The following is a 21054-nucleotide window of genomic DNA, read 5'->3' as shown; positions in this document are numbered from 1 at the left end:
ATGCCAGTGCAACTGGACACAATAACCCAGCCAAATTAACACATGATAATAACTATCATACCAAGACTGCTTTCTTTATGATAAAAATAGAATACCTGAACTGATCACAGCATAAAATGTACCCACAGAACCTCACTGGTACTCTCTTTCTTCATTACCTGAAATCTGTGATACAGCAAGACTTTCATAATACAGTCCCACTTATGTCTCTGATATTTAAACCCTGTCCTAACTGCCTTCACTGAGGGTTGTGGTTCTTTCTGGCTGTGGTGTCAAGATGTTGTCCTTTTATGACTGGCCTCTCTTTAAATAAATTTTGGTGACCTGTTTTGTTAAGCATCTAAAATCCTTAGGGATCCTTGAAAATTGCCATTGGCTTTTGAGCTTTAAAAGGCACTATTAAAAAATATATTGTTTTTGACAAATCTTCACACACATACATTCCACACATGGTGTACAATCAGTGGCTCACATCATCACATAGTTGTATACACATCACCATGATCGTTTTTTAGAACATTTGCATCACTCTGGAAAAAGAAACAAAAAGAAAAAAGGAAAACATTCATACATCCCATGCCCCTTACCCTTCCCTCTACTGTGTTTCCATCTACCCAATTTATTTTACCCCTTTTCCCCCTATTATTTATTTATCCATATATTTTTTTACTCATGTCCATACTCTGGTTAAAAGGGGCATCAGACATAACGTTTTCACAATCACACAGTAACATTGTAAAAGTTATATTTTTATACAATCATCTTCAAAAATCAAGGCTACTGGAATATAGCTCAACAGTTTCAGGTACTTCCACCCAGCCACTCTAATACATTATGAACTTAAAAGAGATATCTTATATAACACATAAGAATAATCTCCAGAATAACCTCTCAACTCTGTTTGAAATCTCTCAGCCATTGAAACTTTGTCTCATTTCTCTCTTCCCCCTTTTGGTTAAGAAGATACTCACAATCCCACGATGCTGGGTCCCTGCGAATCCCAGGAGTTCTGTCCCACATTGCCAAGGAGAAAAAGATCCCACCAGCAATATTGAGTGAGGATTAATGAATTTGGCTTTTCTGGGATACACAACAGATTCAAAGCAGCACAGCTTCCTTCATATCTCTAGTTGAAGTCTGATCATTTTCTCAACTTTTTAAACAGTTCTTGTATGGATTGCTGACTTTCATTGCTTCAGAGCTCTAACTATGAGTCTCAGGTGTCACATGAATACTCAAAGTTAAAAGACACTTTTAAGGATCTTATTTTTAGAGACCAAACAGATACTTTCAGTGTTGTTCTTCTCACTACTACACACTACTTAAACAGACTAGCACCATGTTTTAGAATTATGTACATGATTTTATTTTACTATGAGCTGAATGGTCTATTAGACCATAGTGATGCTCAGAAAAAATATTCCTTTTCACTTCCTTCAGGGCACAGAGGAGGATTGTATTTCACCATTCCTTTGAAGTTAAACATAACCATGTGACTTGCTTTGGCTAAAAAAATATATAAGCAGTAATACATTATCTCTTTTCTTGACAGAAGCACTTCAGAGTCAAGACACAATTTTTCACCATCCCCTTTCTCCTGCACTCTGCCATTGCAATGTTGTTCCAAATGATACAACCTATAATTTGTTCAGAAGTGGTCTGTAAGGTAAGAAATAGACCTTCGTTGGGTTAAAAACTGGTAGTTTAGATATGCACCAATATCTAGCATAACCTGACTGATTATAGACATGGACCCCTAAATTCTCTTTATACTTTTTATGCATGCAGATTTATGAATTATAAAACTTTCCTAAATATATGCTATTGGGCATAGAGTGATCAAGTAGTAATTACATGAACGGTCTTTGCCTAATGTTGGGGACAATTAAGGTAGCATGTATAAAATCCGCCCTCAGCGATGCCGGAAACATGCAACATGGCCGCCAGGGCTGAAACAAAGAACAGCCTAAACTATAATCAGCCTTCTTCACGGAAGTAATAGTAGTTCGCGCCTAAAGTTTGCACCAAAAGTACTAACCGTACATCTGCCCTCTGCCCTAGCAACAGCAGTCACCAATCCCAAATCATCCCTTTGTCCTTATTCACCCAATTAGAGATCGTCACCTATCCCTACTAGCTACCCCCTCTCCTAGAGTGTATATATACCTAACCTTTTCAATAAACTTTTGCAGCTTGATCAGAATATTTGTCTTGCTGCCGTTCTTCGCGTCTCTTTGTCCCATGCCATTCTTCCCTCACAGGAGTTCGAGCTTCGGTTGATCGTCCCGCGGGCCGGGACAGCCTAAGGAATATTTAATGCTATACCCAGGGAGTATTATAAAAAAGTACCTTGGGCTTCAACAACTGTTACCATAGTATCTTTCCTATTGCATTGGCAGAAGACTCCAGAATGCTAACCACTGCAGAAAGAACAGTTCTGCCAATGATGTGAGACTGAACACATAACCTAGATGGACTGGAAGCATCATGAATAGAGACGGCCTTTTACATGTTGGAGGAAAGCACAGCTTCCATGAAGACAATGTGAAAGCGTACTTCCAGCAGGTGACCTGGAAAAGAATAAGGCCTCAGCTGTAAGGCTGAACAAATAAATACACTTTCTGGTGAAGATAACACTGGATAAGACAAATGTAGGTGATGTCGTAGGAACCTCTCACTTAATAGAAGACTCTAATAACACCGGGATTTTCCCTTCAATTAATTTGAAGGGAAGGGCTTTCATAGATTCTTTAGTGGAGAAGCCAACTTGAGATGAAGTTAAACACCAAACATAGAATTTTTGAATTAGAATATATTATCATTTAGTTATCATTAAAATGTGTGAAGTCACTAATTCAAGAGATTATATTTTCAACTTCAAAAATTTCTGAGTAAAAGAACCCAAACAGCATTGTTATAAAGGCCTGGACAAATGATCTGATGTGTTTATTACTGTGCAGAGAAGACAAAACTGTGAGTCTGCCTCTTACTGTCTCCTCTCTTAACGAGCCCCGTTTCTGTTACATGTGGTATTCACTGTATGCTGCTAGATTCTTACTGACAGTTAGTGAATCCATCGTGTCCAGGTTTCCTCCCTGGGGTTGGATGATTTCCAGGGAAATACAATTTGGAGGTTCATCATGTGTTAGAAACTGCAATTTAAAGATGTAGTGCTAAGATTGACTGAATTATTAGCAGGGAAAACCTAAGTGAAAACTAGAAAGAAAAATGAGTGTATATCAACATAAATAATCATCTATGTTTATTCTGACTGAGTGTGATAGATGTAGTAAGAGAGTGAGTTGAAAGGAACAGGGTAGTGGTTTGAATGGGATGACATATTGCAAGACGCAGTCCAAAATGTTCTTGCTGGGTTCTCCTTTTGAATAACAATAGCAGTGTTACCAGCTCCCACTTACTGTGCGCCCACTGTGTCTCAGACCCTCTTCTAAGTTCTTATATGTAACTTGTTTAATCCTTACAACAACATTATGATATAAGTTTTTAAAAGTACCAGCCTTTCACAGGTGAAGAAACTGCTTTATAAAGGGATCAAATGACTTGCCCGAATTCACATGATGAGGAGCACACAGCTTGGATCCAAGTCTCCCTCACGGGTCTGTGATATTTACCTAGGATGTCTGAGGGGTCACTAGTGTTAAAGGAGCTGAGCAAGGAGAAGAAACAGATTCCTTCCTAACTTTTTGTACAAAGTCTGAAGAAAACAACCAATAGGAGTTTAATGTTCTACTTTTTAAACTGGTTTAGTGCCCTATACCTATGGCCCGTTCCAACCCTACTTCTCTTCCTGCTTTTAAGAAAATATGTAACAGTTTTCGTATATAAACAGGAAACAGTTTAATGAAATCCAACCAACTAATAAATATGAGGGATTCAAGCTAATGTACACTTCCGGTCACTTCTTTACTATGTCCAAACGGCATCCCTGAAAGTTTATGACATTTTGATGTCACCATATCACTTATCTGACACCACCATTTAGTTTCCCTTGTTTGTAATCTTCCTTGTTTATTTTAATCATGGTAAACACGTAAGTGAGATGCTGTTTTAAGCTACCATCATGTTGGGGACTGAATCTTGTTCCCCCACAAGACATATGTTCAGGCTCCAATTTCTAGTCCTGTGGGTGTGGTCCGTTTATAAATTGGACCTCTGAAGATGCTGTGTGCCCAAATTGAATGAGAGTGGGCCTTAATCCAACATGACCGAAGTCTTTGTAACAAATGAATTTGGACACAGAAGAGGAAGCTACAGGGAGCAGCCAGAAGCTGGAAGTCAGCGGAACCCAGAAGAGAAAGCAGAAGGTGCTGCCATGTGGACTGCCATGAGGTGGAAAAGCCCAGAAATCTCAAAGATTGCTGGCCACCCAGTAGATACCTGGAGGAAGCAAGCCTTCTGGCTTCCAAAACTGTGAGCTAATAAACTCCTGTTGTTAAGCCAACCCATTGTACGGTATTTGTTTTAGCAGCTAGAAAACTAAAACATATCTCTTTATAAAGTCCAAATTTTGTTCAGTGATAGGCAGAAACTGGACAGTTTTCATTCATTTATTTTTTCTATAGTATTGAAAATTTTACTCATTGGACATTTATTTTATTGTGCTTCTTATCAGAAAAGCATTTAAAATGCTATATGAGTGCAGCACTTAAGAAATATATTCTCTCTGAGAGTGTTCTAGGAGGTTTTTCAGATACTTGAATTGAATCTTGAAGGATGTATAGGAGAGGAAGGTGCTAAAGGGAAAAAGTGCTTGTGGTAGGTGGCTGGAAATCCATTCTGTTCCTTCATTTGTGGCATAACTGTCTCTGCCCCTGTCACTTGGCCATCTCTCTGTGTCTCTCTGCATCCCAATTACTTCTGAAGGACACCAATCATAGTAGATTAGTAATCCAGTTTGGCATCGTATTAATTAATAAAATCTTCAAAGATCCTATTTACAAATAAATTCACATTCACAGGACCAGAGGTTAGGACTTAAACATGTCTGTTTTGGAGGACACAGTCCAATCCATAACAATGCTTATGGTTTCTAATTTTCAAGTCAATTAAAAATATATAGAAAAATAGCAGATATATATTTCAGCTAATAGCGTGTTTTTATGATGTAAACATAGGTTAAAAAGAAATAATGCAATATTAAGCAATCACTCATTTTTAGTCCATATTATATTGATAATATAACTGTTTTCTTCCTTTTAAGATGATTAAGTTATTTTGGGTTTATTAGGTTATTTTGTTTTCATATAGACACAAGCTTGGAGACTCGCCTCAAATTAAGGAAACTTTGGCTCTTTATACAGGAGGAGTTTTCATTGTCTTCAGTCTTCATGTGAAAATGAGAAGCTGGGAATTTACAGCTCAACTGCTTTAAAATACAGCAATTATCAAACACTTGGAATTTTAAAATTTGGTCTTTACAGGATGTGCTGGTTTCAAGCTGTTGTGTACCCCAGAAAAGCCATGTTCTTTAATCCTGATTCAATAGCGTTGGAAATCTTGTTGATTAAGTTGTTTTTGTGGAGATGTGACCCACCCAATTGTGGGTGTGACTTTTTGATTAGATAGTTTCCAAAGAGGCGTGTCTCCACCCAATTCAGGTGGGTCATTTACTAGATGATTTTACCAGGGAACCATTTTGGAGAAAGTTTCAGAGCCCACACAGACAGAGACATTTGAACATGCAGGAGGAAAACACCCCCAGGGAAGTCCTTTGAAAGGAGAAGCTGGGAGAGAAAGCTAGGAGATGTCGCCAGGTGTCTTCCCAGCTGAGAGAGGTGTTCTTGACCCATCAGCCTTTCATGAGTCAAAGTATCTTTCTGTGGATGCCTTAGTTTGGACGCTTTTCTGGCCTTAGAACTGTAAACTTGTAAAGTAATAAATTCCCTTTTTAAAAGCCATTCCAGGGTGGGCCATGATGGCACAGTAGGCAGAGTTCTCACCTGCCATGCCAGAGACCCGGGTTCGATTCCTGGTGACCGCCCATGCAAAAAAAAAAAAAAAAAAAAAAGCCGTTCCATTTCTGGTATATTGCATTCTAGCAGCTTTAACAAAACAATACACAGGGTCTAACTGGTTTTGGATATTTTAAACATTGCACATGCATTTTGTGGGAAGTTCCCATAGAAATTATATAGATAGGTCATATCAATAAATAGCCTTAAAATGAATTTTATTATAAATAGAACCACTAACCTCTTTTAAATACAGTTAAACTTGTACTTATTTTATGAAGTGAAAGATATTTAAGTGAGGTTTCAAATAAGAAAAACAGAATTAGTTATTAAATTATTGGAGATATTTTCTATTTGAATTGTAGTTTTCTAACAGTATTCTTGAAATTTTTTTAATGTGTATTAACCAGGGAAGAGTTTTGTTAATTTGCTAGTTTTTTAAAACATTATAAATCTAATACTACATTTTATAAAATATTCAGTATAAATGTTTTACTGTATATTCATTTGAAAAGCACATCCTTTATTATCTTATCTCTTAATCAGAGACTTTATTCTGTGAAACATGAGGAAATAAGTTGAGTACTTCCTTGATCCATTTTTGGTAATTGCCTGGCACCAGAATCTAAGCATTTTTCAAAAAATTTTTCCAGAATATTCATGTTTTTTACTACCCAGTATTTTAAATATGCTTAGACTGCACAAAGGGTCATGATTTTGTGCTCTAGCAGAGTGCCAGCCTAAAAGTTATTGTTGAGTGATTTAGAGTGTTGAAATGCAAAACTTGGCAGGGATTTCTCAATTTCATTCTTCAAAGGTGGTTGCTTGAATAATATATGATCCAAAAAATGAATGCAAATTACCTTTCCTTATAATTTTAAACATGTAAATCTATAATTAAGTCTCAAAAGATCATTTAACGACAGCCTTCTTCAAACAATTCACTCATATCCCACATTCCAATTACATTTAAACTGTATATCTTTAAACGGTGTAAATAAATTACTCTATGCAAATGTAATTTTTCTATTTTATGTACTATGTTCTACAGAATATTTAATTGAAGTAAATCTTACTTAGATATAAATTAGTAGTAAATTGAAACATATTTGCAAGGCCCAGATTTTCTATTAGATTTAAAACAATTTTATAATGTCTCATTTTATCTGCCAAAAATAAGAGTAACACTCTTCACAATTCGAACTTACTTGAACATATGTTGAGGGTGTAAGAGCTCTACATACTGTTTCATATGCTTCTTTTCTAATGCTGTGAAGTATGGGAAGTAAACATTTTGAGTTAAGTACTACCTAATCAATTGCTGAGTGTGGGTTAGATATTGGATTTTCATTAGCCTTGATTCCCCACATACCCTATCATTCCTGAAATATCTTCTACTTTCTCACCTACCTTTCACCTGTTAAACTTGCCAATTCTTTTTGTGATGATCCTTTTTACTCGACTGATCTAGAATCTTTTCTTTGCACATAATCCTGTATTATTCCATTCCTTTGCAATGGGAACTTTCTTTTAAATAAAAAATATCCCCAGGTGTACCTTAAACTAAAACTTTTCTATCAGATTTCTTACTCTCTCACACATCTAATAATAAAACATTTTGAAAGTGGTCTATGAATATTGTCTCTAATCTCCGCATCTCCAGTTTACAAATTGCATTGCTTCAGCTATAACAAGTGAATGGAAACCATCCTAAATGGTTTGTGTTGTCATCTAACTTTAAGCCCATAACAGTGCACATGGCAACATATTCTCCTCCCCTTTATGGAGTCCATTGACTTCCAGTTTCTGACTACTTCCTTGTGGCTTTCTCTCATGTGTGAACTTCATTCTGCTTATAAAGGAGTCCAGTAATCTGGATTAAAATCCATCCTGATTCACTTGGGCCATACCTTAACTGAAGTGATATCTTGAAGAGAACTTATTTGCAATGAGTCCACATCTGCCAGGATGTAGATCGAGACCAAAAGCATGTCCAAACTGGGACACACATTTCAGGTCACCTGCTGGGGAAGTTATGAACACACTTAGCGGCCATCTCCCAGCCCTGGCCTACTCCTCTCCTTTTCCCTTCTTGCTTGTTTGGGTGAATATGTTTATGTTTCCACCCTTGCTTGTTTACATGCGGGAGCTTCATACGTTCTACTCTTATTTGTTTGTGTGCAGGTGTTTGATATGCTTCCAGTTGTACTTGTTTGCATGCAGGTGTTTGGTAGGGTTCTATTTTCCAAGAGACCACAGGTAGCTGGGGGAGATGTAAAATCTTAACTAGCCCCAGATGCATGCCAATCCACAAAAGGTTGCTCACTGCCAGACCCTGTTCCCCCCAACCCCAGAGTATATAAAAGTTCAGCTTTTAAGAAGTTCAAATGTCTCTCATTTCTCATATGAAGAGAAGCATGCAGAGCTGACGAGAGTTGCCTCCCTGGGGAACCAGCCACAAGTAGTCCCTTATCTCTGATATGAAGCAGGGTGTGTGGGGCTGCCATCCACCAATCCTGACCCTGAGTAGTTGATATTTCTGGGGGGCCAGTCAAGGTGGAATCTTTTCCCCTGATCTTTTGGACCTTTTGTTCTGCATATGTAACAAAGCAGTCATTTGTTGAAAGTCTCAGTTTTGTTTTCCCATGGCACATCTTATAGCAACTCACTACTTACCCCAACTACCTAGCTGAAAAATTTGTGGTAGTTTCCTATTGTGTTCCAAGACAAATTTTTTAGAGACTTGGCACCAAACTACTATTTATGCCTCTCACCTGTCACACTTACACACATACCTTATACTCCATCCTTAATATATAACTTGCAAAACCCCAGAAATAGTTCATATACCATGCAGTCCTTTCCAAGGGGAACAATTAATGGCTTTTAGTATAATCACATAGTTGTGCATTCATCACCACAGTCAGTTTTAGAAAACTGGGCACCATCACCTGGCTGAGTTGACACCTGCACATAACTGATACAATACTTTATAAGAATAACCTCTAGAATGACCTCTAAACTCTATTTGAAATCTCTCAGCCACTGAAACTTTATTTTGTCTCATTTCTCTTTACCATTTTGGTCAAGAAGGCTTTCTCACTCCCATTATGCCAGGGCCAGGCTCATCTCCTGGAATCATGTCCCATGTTGCCAGGGAGATTTACATCTCTGGGATTCATGTCCCATATAGGTAGGGAGGGCAGTAAGTTCACCTGCAGATCTGACCTCTAATTCCTAGAATAAAAATAATTTCAAAGCATAGTATAACCTACATTTTACCTAACTTTAACCCTAACCACTCTCTAAATCTTTAAATGTAGATAATACCAAGGAGTTCTGATCTTCTTTTCCATGTTTATTCCCAATATCATTCTCAATATATTACTAGCTCAATGCAAATCACTTTCATCTTCTGTAAGTCTAGTCTTTATTCCTCACTTATGGCCAAAAGTCCAAACTTTCAAGTGCCTGCTGCATATTATTTGTATATCCTGATGATATCCCACATGATAAACACTAGAAGTGTTACCTTCTCTGTCAAACCATCTCTTGTTGCTTTCCTTTTACCTTTGCAGATGATAGCACAATACTGCCCCTAGTATTAAAGGATTAGATCCTTGAGAGTTTATATTCTTGCATAAATGTTCCAAATCCTACAAATTCTACATTTTAATGTATTAATACACATTTTCATTCTTTTCAATCCTACAACAATCATCCTAATTTACTCCTTTATTGTGTTAAAACTGGCCAACATGCATTAGCCTCCTAAGTGATTCATTCCATTGCTGTTACTTTAATTCTAATGTATCATACTCAGGCACATGCTAATATTATATCTTAGAGCCCCTCACTTATTATGCACAACTTCTCAATGCATTAAATTAAAGCAATGCCAAAAAACACTAACCCAAGCTGTGTCAAGACCCTTTGTTACTGAGTTCATCTAATTTGATGCCCAATCTCATATCACTTGTTCCCTTACTTGTAATTTTATTGGTCTATTACCTTTCAAAAGAAGGAAATAAACTCCTTGAGTCAGATTTTTGCCTTTTTAAAAAAAAGTTTCTACTCCCAGTCCCTAAAATACTGTGTAACACATAGTAGGCTCACATTAAAAATTGACAAAAGAATGAATATTTTGTTCTGTAAGCAAATGGGACTACTTTGTCTCCCTAACATAATGAATGCTTTTCATTTATTTTTAATCATTGCTGAATGCACAACTTCAGTGTAAAGACCTTTCTTTCTATTACTTTATATCATAAAGATACAATTTAAAGATAGATCTCAAATGTAGCAATTCTTTACAGCTCTTATTGATCACCCTGACTCAATGTTAGTTCTTTGTCCTTTGAATTCCCATAGCACCTTGCAGCACTTTTAAAAGCCTATTATTACCAGTCCCTTAAGACTGACTTAAAAATGTAATTATTATTCTCCCTAATAAACACTCTTTTATTTGAGACCAGAGCTGTGTCACAGGTATGTTTGTAATGTTAGTACTTAGTGGAATAATAGGTTAAATAGTAAACATTCAGTGCATGCTTGATGAATTGGACTAGGTATTTATCTCTGTGCAACATAAATTTGACAGAATAAACCAGTGTTTATCATGCATGAAAATGTCAAAGGATATTCTATGAATTTTTCTTTCAACAGATTAATTTGTTTGTGTCTGCTAATAAAGAGTTTAACTTCCGTTCCTGGGAACCAAGGGAATACTAATTTTATGAACAACTACCAGTGTAAATAATCTCTGTGGCTTCATGTTAAATGTCGTATTCTTTATTTTAAGATAGAAATCATTAAGGAAGGATTGTCCTATTTCAGTAAGAAAAACATGTAACTCATGCTCTGCAAATATAAATGAAGTAGAGTACATACAGCTAGCTAGTCTAAATTTCAGTCTGGATACTTAACATGTTAATTTATACAAATGTATGCCAAATTAATGTGTCACATATCCAAGACGTTTTCAGAATATTATGGAATATGTTCTTTGGGTTTATAAAATGAATATGTAATACATAAATATATAACCAGAGTAAAAAATTGTGGTATGATGGAATCCATATAAAATGGAAATAACAATCATATCCTTGGGACGACTACTGGACACTTACAGCCTTTCCGAGGTGCATTTGGATAAAGTGAATGTTAAATTGATTAAGAAACAGTACAGTGCAGTCAAGTTGGAGAATCAAACAGATCTATGTTTATCTCCATGACCTGAGGATAAACAGTGCCTACCCCACAGGGTGGTGCAAGGGTTCATAAGTAAAGAGATCATCTCAAAATAAGCATGCAACTAATATTAATTTCCTCAATTTGAGATGTCATTGAGGTCCTTATGAGGAATAAATGGCATAATGGGGTGGAAGTCAATATTTTAAATTATAAGGGCTTCATATCAGAAGCAGTTGTAGATCTTCATTCCTCATAAAATCATATTACTGCTTTTATATTACTATAATATAATTAATATTAATTAATTATATCAATAATTAATATAATACATATTATATAAAATAATATAATTTTATAATTATAATTGCATATCACTGCTGAAAAAAGAAAAATCAGTGAAAAATGATTACAATTTTTAGTAATTTAAAATGATTTTGACTTATTAACTCTTATATTTATATAGCTTTGAAAAGATCAATGATACATATTGTTAATAAGACTTTTTCCCCACCAATGGATATTTGCCCTATTAAAAAGGTCATCCTGACCTGTCAAGTGATTTAATAATTTTAAAGAAGCTAAAGATGTATTTTGATCTTTCACATAAATTCTCCAACTCATGGGTTAAACATTTTTCTTTACAGAGATCTAATGTACATAATCATTTACTATATTTTCGTAGCCAATAGTGAGTACTCAAACAAAACCACTCTTGGCAATTTTGGTGCTATTAATTCTTTCAACAAATCCAAATGAAATTTACTTCAAAAACATAAGCAGAACAACATAACTTCTTGTTAAAAGGAAAAACATTTACATTTCACAAGCAAGGGACTTCCAATGTGGCATCCCAAATATATTAAATGTCACTGATAATTTAAGAGTTTGGTGTTTTATATTTCCATATGCCCTTCTTAAAGCCAGCTGCAGATGAATTTGGCTGGATGCCCATTAGTGAGGGGAAAGAAGAAATTCACAGTTAAAATGTTTCCTTTATAATGACATTTTGTCAGCTGACTAATCTTTTCTGTTACACAGCTAAAGAACACCATATGTTAGCCCCGAGTTTATTGCTATAAGATACAGAAGAGGTCTACCTGATGATAAATGATTTGGATATTTTCCAATTGAAAGTGGAAGAGGGGAAAAACGCTGTCAGAATTTTGTTTCCAAAATCACTTATGTTATTTGGTTATATGAAATATATCATAGAAATGAGTGTGTGTTCACAAATCAGAGCAACACTGTATGTTAGCCCTTCTGAGTTAGGTCTATAAGGGAAAACACAACTTTTTCTTATATGTATTTGTATTATGTTTTCCTAAAATGAGATATTATTTACAACACTAGGTACTGGAAATTTAATTAAATGCTGATGATATTTAAACAACAAAAAAAATTCACAGTACATTTTGTTTGCTTGTATGTTAAAGTCAAATGAAGCCTGAAAATTGATTCCATTATTTTATTCTCCAGATGTTTTAGATTTATAAAATAAATAGTAACAACAGTATTACAACGAATAAAACAAATGACAGTGAATTTGAAATTATTTTCTAATATTTATTTAATTTGATTCAGGTCATTCAAATATTTATTGAATACCTGTTACTTTGCACACTCTGGGGATTTAATAATGGTGAAAACAGAGAAGACCAGTTCTTATTGGGATTCCATTCTTGTTAGGGAAGGTATTCAGTGATGAATGAATAAATACATCAATCCGTCAACATAATAACATAATATAATATCACCCAATTATTAATGACATCACAATGTACTCATACCATGAACAATTTTTAGTTATCAGAATTAAAATATATAGATGCTATAAAATCAATATCATGGACCGAAAAATGAAATAAAATAAAAGTTAAATAGCTCAAGCAATTCCTTCTTCTATTCGACCTAATAAGCAGATGAGACACAGAACTTGATCTTATTTGGGTTCTTAATTTAAGCAACTTGCTGTACTTGGTGTATTTCTATATTTACATAGATGTTTTTGACATTACTTTTAAAGGGAAAAGCTTTACTGGCATTCATTAGTTCATCCATTGATTTAACTTTAATTCATAAATTCAGTATTTAGCAGAGGCAGCATAGTACAGCATAGAACAGTTTGGGCTCTGGAGTCAGACTGCCTGACGTTAATTTGACTTCTTTTTAGATGCTGCCCTTTCCTTCTTTATCTTCATAGTAATAGCACCTGCCTTTTAGAGTTGTGAAGATTAAATGAGACAATATATGGTATGATGGTTTGAAACTGTGTATATACTCCAGAAAAACATGTTCTTAAATTTAATCCATTTCCATGAGTGTAAACCTTTTGATGGGCCTTTTGATGACACTATTTCAGTTAAGGTATGACCCACCTCATTCAGGATGGTTCTTAATCCTGTTACTGGGGTCCTTTATAAGAGAATGAAATTTAAGCTAAGAGAGAGAAAGCCACAGCAGCGAGATGCTGAAGTCAATGAAACCTGGAAAAGGAGAGAGAGAACAGCCTTGCCATGAGGGAGAGGAGCCAAGGATCACTGGCAGAAAGCCCCAGAATGCTGATCTTCAGGGAAAAAAGCATCACCTTGATTTGGATATTTTTATGTTCTCAAAACCATAAGCAAATAAACTCCTATTGTGTAAACTGAGCCATTTAATGGCTTATACTAACTATTAAATGATAATCTTCCCTTCCCTTTGCATTTTAATTTTTATACCTTCATATTATCATGCAAGAAACATTTAATTGTTTATTTTTTGTCTTCATCAGTATATAAACCCCATGAGGGTAGGGGTTTTATCTGATTTTGCAGTGCCTATTTGAGTGGCTGTTACACAGTAAGTGTCTACTAAATTTTTGGCGATTGATGAATTAATGAATTCCAAGTCTAATAAAGTAGTGGGTAAGTTTGGGGAAGGTCACAAGGAAAGAGGGTAAGAAAGTACAGATTGCTTGAATTATGTATCCCAGTGGCAGGGGTGGGGTGGAAAACATTCTTAGTCTACCCCTGTGGGTGTGAACCCATTGTAAATTAGACCTCTTAAGGATGTTAATTTTAGTTGAGGTGTGGCCCAACTGATTGAGGTGTTATTAAAAGAAAGACAAGTGGAGAAGAAACTGGAAGTCATCTGGACTCAGAAGAGGATATGCCCTTATGACAGGAAGGCAAACAAAGCCAAAGATTACCGGCCAGTCAGAGGAAGGAAATCATCTAGCCTCTGAAACCGTGACTCAGTAATCTTATTTGTAAACCAACCCATTGTGTGTATTCATCATAAAATTTGCAAAACTAAGACCGAAGGATATATCAAGAAGAGGGAACAGCACTCGCAAAATCTTGGAAGTTAGACAGGCACTGTACTATAATAACCATAAATTAATTCTTCATTCTCAAAATTGTCTCTCTGGCAAGGCAAAATGCTCAAACTCTAGTTAATGCCTGGATGCCCATTCATTTCCAGAACCAAATACATAGCAACATTTCCATATATCTCTACCCTCCTTCACAGAAATGTCCTAAATTACCAGATGATAGGAAAATGCCCAGGTGTTTATTATAATCTTTGAAATAGCAATAAAAATGGTGGTTACATGCACTGGAAAGATGAGAAATCTGTGCATTTAGGCATTCTACAAGAGCTCTGGGTCAATTTCAGGACTTCTCAAGATAAGCTGTAGGCATTTTATGTTCTTCAGCTTACAGAAAATAAGCATTGAAAGACTTGCATATTTTTTTTCTATTAGTTACCACTTTATTCTTCCCTTCTCTTTGTCAATCATCATCAAGAAAACAGGTCAGTAACAATATTGCATATAACACACATTATCAATAAGGGCAAGTGTTAAAAGCTTAGCGGTTGTCATTTTCTGAATCTGTCTACCAGATAAATGAGATACAGCATCATGTCAAATATAGAATGATGTAAAACAGAACATTGAAACCCAGAATGTTTCCCCAGTTCAATTAAGCAATTGACATGCATTATTTAAGATTTTTCATAGCTCTGAAATTGTGTTTAGATTATATTCTACACTAGAATATTGAAACCCTTCTACAATAGAGATATGTTCTGTGATTCACAAACTTTTTTGTCAATAATTTGCTCTGATGGATAAAACTAATCCTGGATCTCTTACTACAAAACTTTTCACTTAGCAGAAGAGTTAAAAAATCATTTTACACCCACTGCATAAGTAAAATAGTCATGAATCTAAGACTATTCATGGAATAGTCATTTGTTGGGTTCTACTGGATCAGCAGCAGGATTCACCCTGAAAGCAGAAATAGGGGGAAAACCAGCTGTGACTGCCCCAAATCACCCTCAAGTTGGCCTGTTGAGATTCTGAAGAAAGAAGCACTAAACACCAGGGTGATCTGTCCTTAAGGATTTATTAGGGGAGCTTACAACTGCAGAGAGCTACAGCTACCTTGGACCACATGGTGGCATGAGGTTCACTTGTCCACATCTATGGCAATTACCCTTTAGATATTACAGACCTTGAGGACAAAAGTGGCTGAATGCAGGAGGTTTGCATACAAGTTTGAGAAAATACCTGGGTGTGTACTCCTTTCTTAAAACAAGATGGGCTTGGGTGGGCAGTTATCAGACTCATAGTAGCCAAACTCTGTGTGCTTTCAGGGACTTACCAGGATGTTTGAGAAGCAGGGCAGGGGGGTGAAATCAATCTTCAGACAGGTGAGAGATGCTGTATGTATCATACAGTCACTGTACAAGCCTATTTTGGATAGGAATTATGTTTTTTGCAATAGAGATTTGAAAGTGTCTATATGAAATAAATGAATATGTCCTAAATTCTAAAGACTCTAAAAATGACCAGACATGCTTTAACCTAACCCACTGTAGTCATAACCAACAATGCAAAAAGGATGACTATCATTGTAATACTCTATTGTGTAATTATTATAGTGTGAAGTATCAATAAAAAATCAATTGCTTTATTTATAAATATTCATTAAGGGCTACATGACAGTTTAATTAAATTCTGACACAAACAGGAAAATAATTTACACTTTAAAAAGTGAATATATATAATCATAATCATACATATATATATAAAACCAAACATAGAGGATATTTTTCTTGCCATTGCTATTATAACTTTTATTTTTAGCCATATTATAAAGTTTTAAGTTTTCAACAATACCTTTTTTTTCCATCTCAGGACCTTGATGAGGCATTTTTGTACACACCAAGGAAAAGATTCACCTTGGAGCCCTGCTTCTGCCATCCATTTTTAGCTCTACTCCTCAGGGCTCAAAATGGCAGGGCATGGAGGGGTGCAAGGGTAGTACAGTGGTAGAATTCTCACCTGCCCTGCAGAGACCCAGCTTTGATTCCCAGTCCATGCACTTCCCCAAAACAAACAAACAAAGAAAACAAACAGACAGACAAAAACTCAACAAATGGTGCTGCAGTAACAGGACACTCACATGGAAAAATAATGAAATGTGACCCCACCATACAGCATACAAAAAAATATTTAAAAAATGGCAGGGCATGGAAATCCAAGCAATGTCAAGAATATTGACATCTGAGAAACATGAACTGCTTTCAGTACTGGTTAATTAGCTATCTGTTGGGAAAAAGCTCCAGTTTTGTAGCGCAGGATGAATTCCATAGTGTAAAATCCCACTGTGGTTAATTTCAGGTTACAAATAATTTAATAATTATTGGAAAAAAGTTATGACTGTTTACCAGTCAGCTTTTGTGAGCAAATAGGTGGCTGGCTGCAGGAGGTGACCAAAGCATGCCACTGGATGTAATAAAATTTTATAGAGAGGGAATTTGAAATTTCAAATGGTAGTGTGGAAAGACAATACCAGGTCCTAAAGAAAAGGATTTTGTACAAGCTCACTGGGGAAGCTGTGTGCCATATCAAGAAAACGGCATTTCTTCCTGTGACAAAAACAGGAGTCCCATCAAAGAAATTGACAAGGACTGATTCACCAATTAGAAAAATCATTTTGAGCATTACATGGAATACAGACAAGAAAAGATGGGTCTAAAGGCTGAAAGATAACTTAAAGAACCTTTAAAATATGGTGGGAGGAAGACTAATTTAGAAATCCTATTAGTGAATCACAATGGAAAAATCTATCTAAAATTATTGTTTTAACATTCAGGGCTTCATAACTTGATGACTCCTGGCACTGTGCTATTTTCTCTTTCCCATATCTCATTTCTTCGCTGTCTACTATTTGTGCCTATAAAATATTTTGACAATAGAGCAATCAGAATAGAAGTGAATTGATTAGATCTGGAAGAATTTTAATAATCTGAAAAGACACTGCTGACAGGGCAAGAAATGTGATCTGAAAGAACTCAGTGAAGGGCAAGCAGGAGGTGTCAGAAAGGAAAATTGGTTTAGGTGGAAACTAGTTTACTGTGCTGACATTTTCAGTGTCAGTCCCAGGGAGACATGGCAACCCAGGTCTTAGCTTATGTCTGAGGCAAAGTTTCAGACTCCTCAATTCCTACTAAGAGCAAATCATTAGCCCAGATCCAAAGGAAATGGGGGGCGGGGGTGCCGGTCTGAATCTGTGGTGGACCCCAGAAAATCCATGCCCTTTGATCTTCATTCAATATTGCTGGATGGGAGCATTTTGATTGTTTCCATGAAGATTTGACCCACCCAATTGTAGGTGGTAACTTCTGATTAGATGATTTTCATGGAGATGTGTCTCCAACCACTGAAGGTGGAGTTGCTTACTGGAATCCTTTAAAAGAGGAAACATTTTGGAGAGAGCCCCTTTTTGGTAGAGCCACAAGAAAGCCAGCAGACACCGCCATGCTCACCATGTGCCCTTCCAGCTGAGAGAGAAACGTTGAACGTCGTTGGCCTTCTTGAACCAAGATATCTTTCCCCAGATACCTTTGGTTGGACATTTCTATAGACTTGTTTTAATTGGGACATTTTCTTGGCCTTAGAACTGTAAACTTTCAACTCATTAAATTCCCCTTTTTAAAAGCCATTCCATTTCTGGTATATTGCATTCTGGCAGCTAGCAAACTAGAACAGGGGGTCAGCATTGCAATTAGAGGATCTAGTTCCTATAGCTGTCATTCAATGACAGAAATGTTCAAAAGGAATGAAACAGATTTCAATTAGGAAAACCAGAATTCAAGATCATAGTGACATAAGCAACAAAATTCATTTGAAGCATGGTTATTCAGTACTTGAAATTAGGATTAAGTCCTGATGACAAGAAAAGGCCCATTCCCCATATCTGGGGTGGGTCTAATGCTACAAGACTGTGTATGTGATGCCAGATTCAGAACTCTGTGAGATCAGGGAGAGAGAGCTAGGCAGGTTAGGACAATACTATCTGTGATAAAAAGGAGATCTGTAAATTGAACAGAATATCCATTCATAACCAGAACTTTCTCTTTGATAGGGATGAATTATTGCCAAGGGTATCAAAGATCAAGAGCTGTAGAATCATGCGAAGAGAAAACATTTTGGTGATGACTTGTGTTTAGTACATAATTTGTTGCCAGAAATTATTCCACATAAAAGTAGAGGTGTCAAATATTAGAAATCTTAAGGTATGTACCTTTTTTATAATTCCAAAGAGAATTTTTTAAAGAAATATATTGTACCATGATATACAGAGCAAAATTTTTAATTATTAGGAAAATCTTATATTCATGAGCACCGATACTACAGAATGTATGATAAAATGGTAATTTTCAAATGATTTCAAATCTCTCATGCATAGTAAAAGTCTCACTTGATAGTTATAATGATTTAAATATGAATGAGTTCCAGAGTAGTTTTAGGGCAGTACTAAAATTAAAATCCACCAATCATAGGTGATATTGTCTGACTGATATAAATAAGAATTTTGAAAATAAAATTTGTATACACAGTACAAGATGTAGCAGGGACATGAAAATAGATTAATAAATTCATATAACTTTCATTTAATAATGCTGACATTGCAAAGAATATAATTGTAATTAGATTGCAAAAAAAACTGGTGAAAAAGTCTTATATTCTATATAGTGTTTTTTAAATAGGTGAGTGTCAGTTATTTATGGCAATCACTATTTAGTTGACCACTGTAACCTTGCATTATGAGAAAAATATGTTATAATGATGAATAATTATGATAGAGAAGCATGTGGTTTTTTAAGAAAGCTAAAAGATATCCAATGCTATATATATATAGTATTTTGTATGGTAGGGGCACATTTCATTATTTTTCCATGTAATTATCCCATTATTGCAGCACCATTTGTTGAATTTTTTTGCTTGTTTGTTTGTTTTGCTTGCTTGTTTGTCTTTCTGGGAAGTGCATGGACTGAGAATCCAACCCTGGTCTCCCTCTTGGCAGGCAAAAATTCTGCCACTGGACCACCCTTGCACCCCTCCAATGTCATATTATGTAGATGTTTGCTGAGAATTTACCATGCATCATGGATCGAATATTAACTTCTAGTAAAGGCAAAAAGATAAATTTGACACAGTCTGCTTCTTGATGTTGTGAACCTCACATGTTAGTGGAAACAATTATGAAAAGAAAAAAATACTGCAATATAATGAAAGGGCAATCTATAGTAGTTGCCGCTTGTAATTTGGTAGGACTTGTGTACAATGTAGGGAAAAGGGGAGTGGAGGAAGGCATTTCACTCTTTTCTCATTGTCTAGAAAATTAGTTATTAACACCGAGGGCTGGGTGCATCATTGATTCAGTGGAAGAATGCTCTCCTTTCATGTGGGAGACCCAGGTTCAATTCCCAAACCATGCACCCCAAATAAACAACAAACAAACAAGCAAACAAAAATACCGATGGCCTCATTTATGGGTTTTCTCTTTGAGATTGGGTGGTTTATTCCTTTTTTTAAAACTTTTTTTATTGTATAGTATAACATATTTTCAAAGCAAAAAAATAGAAAAGCAATAATTTTCAAAGCACTCTTCAACAAGTGGTTACATGACAGATCCCAGAATTTTCATGGGCTGCCATATGATCCTCTCATATTTTTCCTTCTAGCTGCTCCAGAATATAGGAGCCTAGAGGGCTTAAATATTTTTTTATCATCACAATTGACTTTTTCCCCCTTCTTTTTTTGGTGAAAAATAACATATATACAAAAAAGCTATAAATTTCAAAGCACAGCACCACAATTAGTTGCAGAACATATTTCAGAGTTTGAAATGGGTTACAATTTCACAATTTTAGATTTTTACTTCTAGCTGCTTTAAAATACTGGAGACTAAAAGAGATATCAATTTAATGATTTAGCATTCATATTCATTTGTTAAGTCCTATCTTCTATGTATAACTCAACCATCACTTTTGACCTTTGCATTATCTCTTTAGGGGTGTTTGGGCTACGGCAATTCTAAATTTTTCATATTGGAAGGGGCTGTCACTAATATGGGGTAAGAAGATGGAATATCATGTTCTGGAGAGGCTGGGTTAGGTTTCAGGACTTATCTGGACCAGGAACCCATCTGGAGGTTGTAGGTTTCTGGGAAGTTACTCTACTGCATGGAACACTTGTGGAATCTTATATATTGCCCTAGGTGTTCTTTAGACTTGGCTGGAATGGTCCTGGTTAGGGTTTGGCATATTATGATAGGTAGCAAGGTCTAACTGAAGCTTGTATAAGAGCAACCCCCAGAGTAGCCTCTCAACTCTATTTGAACTCCTTCTGCCACTGATAACTTTATTAATTACACTTCTTTTACCCCTTTTGGTCAGGATGGAGTTGTTGATCCCATGGTGGCAGGTCTGGATTCATCCCTGGGAGTCATCTCCCATGTCACCAGGAAGACTTTCACCCCTGGATGTCTTGTCCCACATAAGGGGGAGGACAATGATTTCACTTGCAGAGTTGGGCTTAGAGAGACTGAGG

At 35.9% G+C, this 21054-nt stretch overlaps 1 long non-coding RNA gene across 1 annotated transcript in view; it reads left to right on the top strand.

The window, feature by feature from the left end:
• Positions 1-1564: 1564 nt before the first annotated feature.
• The window catches only part of LOC143659168 (uncharacterized), a 38148-nt gene continuing 18658 nt past the window's right edge, over positions 1565-21054 (top strand). The window contains exon 1 of the long non-coding RNA XR_013163445.1: positions 1565-1666. This is a non-coding gene — a long non-coding RNA (uncharacterized LOC143659168). The remainder of the gene's footprint in view (positions 1667-21054) is intronic.

Source organism: Tamandua tetradactyla, chromosome 2 (genome assembly GCF_023851605.1).
Source record: "Tamandua tetradactyla isolate mTamTet1 chromosome 2, mTamTet1.pri, whole genome shotgun sequence".
Classification (NCBI taxonomy): Eukaryota; Metazoa; Chordata; class Mammalia; order Pilosa; family Myrmecophagidae; genus Tamandua; species Tamandua tetradactyla.
The sequence above is the reverse complement of the archived record's forward strand: the minus strand, read 5'-3'. Positions and strand labels throughout refer to the sequence as shown.